This window comes from Adiantum capillus-veneris, chromosome 25, assembly GCF_014529385.1.
Source record: "Adiantum capillus-veneris isolate H3 chromosome 25, ASM1452938v2, whole genome shotgun sequence".
Classification (NCBI taxonomy): Eukaryota; Viridiplantae; Streptophyta; class Polypodiopsida; order Polypodiales; family Pteridaceae; genus Adiantum; species Adiantum capillus-veneris.
In genome coordinates, this window is record NC_140955.1 from 34,775,354 (window position 1) to 34,783,573 (window position 8,220).

Sequence of the window (8,220 nt, forward strand, 5' to 3'; positions counted from 1 at the left end):
GGTGGATTACTTCGATGATAGAGTCAGGCCATTGAGAGTTGACATACTCGACCATCTCCTCAGGTAATCCTGCATAGAATTGTTGTTTTTGCTCAGCAAAGTCTATCTTTTGAAAGACGACAGTCTTTAGATGTAAATCCCAAAACATGTCCACATATTTGTGGATAGACTCATGAGAGAGAAGCCTTAAACTCCGCCATTTGGTGAGAACTTTGTCCTTTGCATCACTTGCAAGGAATTGCTTCATGATGGAAACTCGTAGAGTTTTCCATGTCTTTGGTGCTTCGCCATTGCCTCGAAGACTAGCCACCATTGACGAGCGGATTTTTGGAAGTGCATAGCTACATGGCGTAGCTTGGAGGACTCCGTGAAGCCCTCGTCTCCAAAGGCCGCATCAAATTGTTGGATGAAGGCCAATACTTTGTCGGTAGCACCAAAGGTTCCATCATAGGTGAGAAAAGAGATACTCTTTCCTCCCTCTTTGAACTTATTGAGCTTTTGTGACCTTCGCCATGCAGGGTAACATTTGTGATGTCCTCCCCTCTTATATTCTCTAGGAGAATAGCCATAGCTTTCATCGGTAGAAGAGGAAGGTGAAGAGGGTAACGTCTTTCTTGTCCTTTTCTTCCTTGGTTTCCTCTCTTCCCTTTTGGAGTGATGAGGAGAAGGACTATGGGTTAACCGTTTCCTCTTAGGAGGAGTTGGCGATCGTTTAGTCATCCTTCTTCGTGGAGCCCATCTTCAAAGGAATTTAGGGATTCATTGCTTTCTTGATCTTTGGATTCCTCCTCTCGTATAGGAGAGAGTCTTCTTTTGGGGTCTCTTCAAGAGGCCTTGTAAGCTCTCTCTCCTCTTGGAGAGGAAAGGAAATCCCATAAGCACGAAGTTTTTGAGTAACTTCAGCTTGTAAAGTGGGGTTGCCCATAGCTTGTTGCAACCTAGTGACAAGGTAATTAACAAACATGGGAGCATCATCATTGGCACCTTCATGTGAAAAATCAAAGTTATCAATGTTCATTGTCCTCTCTTGATTATTGTGAGCCATGCTAATTAAACTTACGTGTTTACTTAGTGTATGCTTTGGCAATTCAAAACCTTAGTTGCTACTCCTCTTAGCCTTTGAAAATAGGCACTTAAGTATCTACACCCACGGCTCGAATTGGTTAATTATAGAGAGTAGTGGAGTGAGTCTAACATAGCGAAGTTGTCCAGGGATAGCTCCTTTCGGACTTCTTATGGCTCATTAATGGTAAAGCCATAGTCAAGTCTAAATATACTCCATTATTAAGTCCAAAGATCCCGAGGTGTGCACCATAGCCCACATAGTGGGCTCAACAAAACCGATAATAGATCCCAATCCCACTTACCCTAATATAATTAACAAAATCAACCATTAATAGGATACTTAAGGACCTCCCTTCTTAAGCAAGAAAAGAGAAACCAAATGCTCTGATACCAATGTAATGGAAATGGCCTATAAACTTTGAGAGTAGCGGAATTAGAAAAGTAGGTGAAGCACTTTTAAGAGATTACTTTGTGAGCATAGCGGGTGAACTTAATTGATGGTAGCAACATAAACATGGTGCTTAGTTAACTTGAAACGAACAATACTTTTGCAACAAAGAAAGTTTAGAGAACATGACAATAGTTGAGGACCCGATTCATATGGAGCCGGTCCCCCCTCCAATAGGCATTTGTATTATAGTTTCTCCCATCAAGAAAGACTTGGTACAATACAATCTTTGTGTTCCTTGTGACCTTGGTGATGCAATGAAGATGGAAAGCTTCATGCATCACAAACATAACATAACATAAACTTGAAGAAAGCATTAACTATCCCAAGGCCTCAAACACCTTCGAAGGTGGAGAGAGCTAGCAGGGAATGAGGATAGGGAAGAGGAAGAAGAAACATTCCATAGGAGAAAGAAGTAGTTCCTCACTTATCATTAGTCTTCTTGCTAGCATACATAATAGCATAGTAATGGACATGGAGAAGATTGCAAGCTTAAGCATTGAAGCATGACTCTTGGTTGGATTTGCATTCCATAGCCAAGAGTGTTGGTGTAGGATTTCACTCTCACAAGCTTGGAGAAGGAGGTGGTGTTCCTTAACTTTCACCAAGTGATCATGGTATCTCCAATGAGTGTGTGTGATGGTGTATATCCCCCTAGCACCCCCCTTTCTTGCTTTGGGCGAAAATTCTACTTGCTACAAGCTCATTGGACCCCTCTCCCCTTAGCCAATCATATCCAGCATGCAGTCAAGCATATGAGTAGTCTTTTGACAAGTGCCCTCCTTATCCCTTAGAGAGAGAGAGAGCTTGAAAATATCTAGATATTTTTTAGGTGGAAGTAAAAGCTCATTGGACCCCTCTTTAGCCCAACCAATAGCATTCAAGCACCCATGTGGTTAAGCTTAGTGAGAGTCCCATGTGCTCTTTTAGAAGTCCCCTAACTTTGAGATTTTTATGCATAGGAAGTTTCTCAAGCAACTTCCTCATTAAGTGAGTAGGTTCTCTTTTTGACTCAAGAATCTTACCCCCCATGCATAGGAAGCTTCTCAAGAAACTTCCTCATTACATGTGACAAGTACCTCAAGTACCTTAGTCATCAAGCATGACAGCACCTTAGGTGGAGTTCCCACCTCAAGCACAGCCCTAGCTTGCTTAAGTTTAGGTCGGGTTCCCACCTCAAGCACAGCCCTGGCTTGCCTAAGTTTAGATCAGGTTCCCACCTCAACCACAACCCTAGCTTGCCTAAGGTTCTCACCTCAAGCACAACCCTAGCCCTAGCTTGCTTAAGGTCAAAGGACTTTTAACACTAACCATTGGAGGTCTTTAATGAAGCTAACCCTAAGGTCTCTTAAGCTTCATTAGTTAACCTTGCTCTTTGGCCTACCATCTCTCATTTGGGCCCCTTTACCATTGGCCCCGTGTTGAGATAGATCTGTAAGCACATGTCTATATTCTAACCCTTGTTCCCGTTTATTATCCCATATTAAATGATCAGTTTAATATGAGAAATCATTTGTGTTGGTTAGATATTAGATATTTGATGACAATTGCGATCATGTGAAGCTCTCCATGTCAACATACATTTCTTGCGCATGCAGTTTCATAGACTTTGGTATGGCCAACCTCTTTCTACTCTTGCTCATCATGCTTATTTGTGTTCCTGTTTCAAATTTTGAGCATAGGAGAGTATAAAGATTACTTAGATGGAGCTATTGATTGTATCTAACATAAAAATCGAGATACTAAGGTTAGGATTACTATAAATAATTGTTTTTTTAATCCATGCATTGGTTTGGGAATTTGAGACCATAAAGAGCTAAAAGCATGATTTGGTGGTACAAAAAGGAATATTCTTGACACCCCATTGGTTTGAAAAATTTACACCTATTTTCAAGTGAATGTAAAGGTAAAGAGAAGCCTTTTCTATTTTTAAATGATAGCTCTATATTTCAAAGTCTCTTTTCATATATGTTTTAGACATTGAAACATGGGACCTTCATAGTATGGAAAGAGGGGGAGTTGATCTATTGTGTAGTTGTTGCTGCACTCTTTGCTAGACTACGTACACTCTCTCTCTCTCTCTCTCTCTCTCTCACACACACACACACACACACACACACACACACACACACACACACACACACACATACATGTATGTTATGCAGCTTATTATATGATCGGTTCATAAGCTCAACCTTCTCCATAACCAGAATTATCTCAAGAGCACCATAAGGTTCCTAACACCCCCTTCTCTCTCTCTCTCTCTCTCTCTCTCTCTCTCTCTCTCTCTCTCTCTCTCTCTCTCTCTCTTTGTCACACACACACACATAGGTGCATCTGTGTACATGCATGTTGTACTAACAATGCACAAGCTCAGTTTCCTTCATAGCTAGCACGATAGGGTTCATAAAATAGTTCTGTGTGTGTGTGTGTGTGTGTGTGTGTGTGTGTGTGTACATGCATGTTGTACAACTTGTTGTACTAACAATGCACAAGCTCAGTGTCCTTCATAGCTAGCATGATAGGGTTCATAAAATAGCTCTCTCTCTCTCTCTATCTCTCTCTCTCTCTCTCTCTCTCTGTCTCTCTCTCTCTCTCTCTCTCTCTCTCTTTCACACACACACACACACACACACAGGTGCATCTGTGTACATGCATGTTGTACAACTTGTTGTACTAACAATGCACAAGCTCAGTGTCCTTCATAGCTAGCACGATAGGGTTCATAAAATAGCTCTCTCTCTCTCTCTCTCTCTCTCTCTCTCTCTCTCTCTCTCTCTCTCAAGGCATGCAAACCTCTCCAGCCATGTTGACCCAGAGTGACCATATATTGTGGATACCATGGAAATTAGTGTGCCTACTTTCGTTGACAAATCTCTCACTAACCAAGCTCATATCCATGGTTATTAGGAATGAAAAAAGCATGAATAGCAAAGCAAGGAAAGGAGTCATAGTATCCAAGTTGGATTGTTTAAAACGACAAATATATGCTCGTGTGGCTTGGTATTGGCGCAAACAAACCCAAGGGCTCCTCATAAATGAATGAAAGAAAATATTTCAGTAGCTCATGCACCATCAAGTTCCAAAATTCAAATGCCAATTCGTGTCTTGTTTCCAATGTTCATAACACATTGACTCAACTCAAGGTCCCCCACTCAACAAGCAAGATTTTTGTCAAGAGAGCCTCTTTGATAATGATCTTGAATAATAATGGTAGTAAAAAGTCAATGAATCAATCTAGAACTGCTAGGGTCTTGTGTGTTCATTTACGGAATATAGTGATAGCGAGTTCTTTGCTAGAGATGATAGATGAGGATGTGTTGCCATTGGGTATCTATCAACGACAATTGTCTCAATGTAGCATTAAACAAGTGAGACTAGAGATTCGGTCTATGCATTTTGGACATCATAGATGAGAGTTCTTTGCTAGAGATGATAGATGAGGATGTGTTGCCATTGGGTATCTATCAACGACAATTTTCTCGATGTAGCATTAAACAAGTGAGACTAGAGATTTAGTCTATGCATTTTGGACATCATAGATGAGAGTTCCACCTAATCAAAGGACATATGCAAACAATAAAAAAATGGTTTCAAACATCCCATACATCTTCTCGATGAATCTTAGTTAGACCCTTACTCTTGTGATGATTATTTCACTCATGTTTCATTTGGATTGATATTCAAGGTGAGCATTTCTTTTAGTGGTATATCGTCTAGACAATACAAAATTTGGTACTCTACTGCAAGCATTGGTTCCATACACTACCAAAAGCACCAATTTGGTACTCACCTATTGTAGAGTAATACTCCATACAACTCTACCAAATCTGGTACTAAGTATAGGGTAGTAGATCCATATGCTAGCAAAAAATCTAGGTATAGTCCCAATCCATTCAAGAGTAACAAAATGTGTGGTATGATGCATAAAAATCATTCCATACATTACCAAAAGAAGGAAAAAAAGTCCTTGGGTATTTCCCTTTACACTACCAAACCCCATGTGGAGTTCAAAATTTGGTAGGAAGCTATTGTGTGTTACCTATTGGTACCTTGTACAGTACCCAAATATGCAATATAACACCAAGATTGGAGCTCAATTGAATAGAAGGAGCCACATAAAGTACTGAAAGTGCCAAAACGTGTACCCAAGCCTATAAGTAGTACCAAATTTGGTATTGTTTTTCCCAGTAATGATTTTGTATAGCACCAAAAGAATGAGGGATTAATACCTAATCAAATGTATGATGCCATTTTTGGTACTTCCCTACCTAAAACCAAAATCATTAGATTACAAAAATGTTTGTAAAGAGTACTTATAAACCTTGTAATAGTACCAGGTGTAACATTGCAACAAATTTTGTACTTTATTATACCAATTATAATACCCAAGACTTAGCAAATACCAACACTGATGGTCTCATCTTAACTATAAATCAAGTTTGGTACTAAATAGTATCAAATTGAAACTATGAACCATAGTGGTGCTATGAAATAGTTTGATACTAAATACTACCAAAATGAAGTGCTATCTACCAATTTGGTACTTAATACTACCCAGTTGGTAGTTTGTATTAGTTTGCTACCAAAGACAAACTTTGAAGTACCATATTTTGTGCTTGCTAATACCCAAATTAGGATTTGAATGATATTCTGGTACTACCTATCAACAATTTTGGTACTATTATGAATGCATGAGTTTTAATAAAAAAAGACAAGCTATCACTAAGATTCTTTGATACACTAAACCTATACTTTGTTTAAAATTTGAAAGAGCAAGATACTTGTTGCTATGTATATCATTCCTATATCATATATTTCAAAGAGTCTTTCAATCAAATGCTAAAAAATAGGCTTGGGTGTCATGAAAAGGGTCATATGTGTACATGCTCTATTTGTTGTGCAAGGAATGATTTAAGTTAGTGATCTATAAATCAAGAAGTATGCCAGCATATCATTAATATGTGGGAATCCTTATTATGCCAAAAGCCTTTGGACAATGAGTACCGTGTAAAGAAATATGTTTTTAGAGATTGCCTCGAATGTGGTGTAGTCAAGTTGACATTTTTCCCAAACAATATTTCAAGGATAGTCGAGAGTTGAGTGTGAAGGCTCTTACGGATGTCAAAACTAGATAGGTTGATGCCATTGGCAGTGAGAAGAAGAGAAGGCACTTTATTGTAGAAATAATGCACATTGCTACTTTTTCTTCACCTCTTCTCAAATCATCTCAAAATATTCATCAAACATAACTTCGCCTTTAGGTTGTAGGCCCAACAATTCAAAGACTGCTTGCTTAAATTTCCTAGTGTCATGTTGATTATCATTTTGCAAAGAAATATTCATTTTAACTGCTAAAAAAGATTTAATACATGCATTGATGGTCAACCCAAGTAACCATATTGGTGTACATCATTTATGCGAGAAAGTTAGAGGGTGCTATTGAGAAGACACTACAATTTTTTTCCATTTCAAATGAGAAGCTCCATGACACATAAGGGACTACTTGCAATATCATTGGGTGTTGTTAGATGATGCCCCTTCAAAATCTAAGGCATGAAGACCTTTCTATTTTGTGGCAAGGTACTATAAGTAGACAAGCTTGCACATGTGAAAAACTCCTTTTCTTTGGGTCATGGAAAAGGAGAGTATGATGGTTTAGGTGCTATCATCAAGAGAACCCTCATTCCTAAGGAGCTGAAACAAAATGTTGGCCTATAAAGTGTGCAGTTGATGTGGCTAATTTTATTAGTGCAACACTTCAGCCCACAAGAAAGGCCCGTAGGTGCAGTACTCAGAGAGCTTCTAGTTGGTTTCAAAGGATTATGTGCAATGAAATATCGTATGCGACTATCAACCCATTAAAGGTTCCCACTCATTCCATTGTGCTGATGGATATCAACAGATAACCCACGCATTATACACCTTTGACACTTTCATGATTTTATTATCCATGTGTGATTAGGTAGTGAAGGAGATGCAAGAATAGAATATACATAGAAGAATGGAAATATGTCTCCATTGTGTCATTGCCAGAGACAACAAAAGTAGATATCAATAATGATGAAGAAGGCGAGGAGGGAAACAACACTATAATAGCCATGCGAATGAGCCAAGATTCTAACCTAGGAATGTATGAAGGAAACCTTGAAGTGAAATGTTGTCCATTGGGGACAACTTAAGAGTCAAAATATCCTAGGCCAACGAGGACTTCTACCTTCTCAAGTGCAAAAAATCAATATATTAGACAGTGAGAATACACAAGGATAAGTGGCATAATAGAATTTTTAAAGGTGGAATAATAGTTGAAGGCTTGTACTATGGCCAAATTGAGGGAAAATTTGATACATTTATCTTATTGGATCATACACCTTCAATGATCTACCTGCATCTTGTAAGATCTATATGCTTCTCCATGGACTCGCCTATCCTTGGGTTCCATTACCAATTTAGATTATCCATTTAGATATATGAAAACATATGCAAAATATGCAATACGATGATGGAAGTGACCAAGATACAGGCATGCTAGCCTTGGTCCCATCTCCCAAAATTGCAAGTGGAGCAATAGGTACTCTTAGATAATGAAAAATTTCTTTTATTAACTTCCTATACTTCAGTGTTTGTTTGTCTTTCTCTATCCCAAGTTGCATTTTTTTTTAGTTTGTGCTACAATCCCAAACTTGATACAACATAGTACAAAGTTG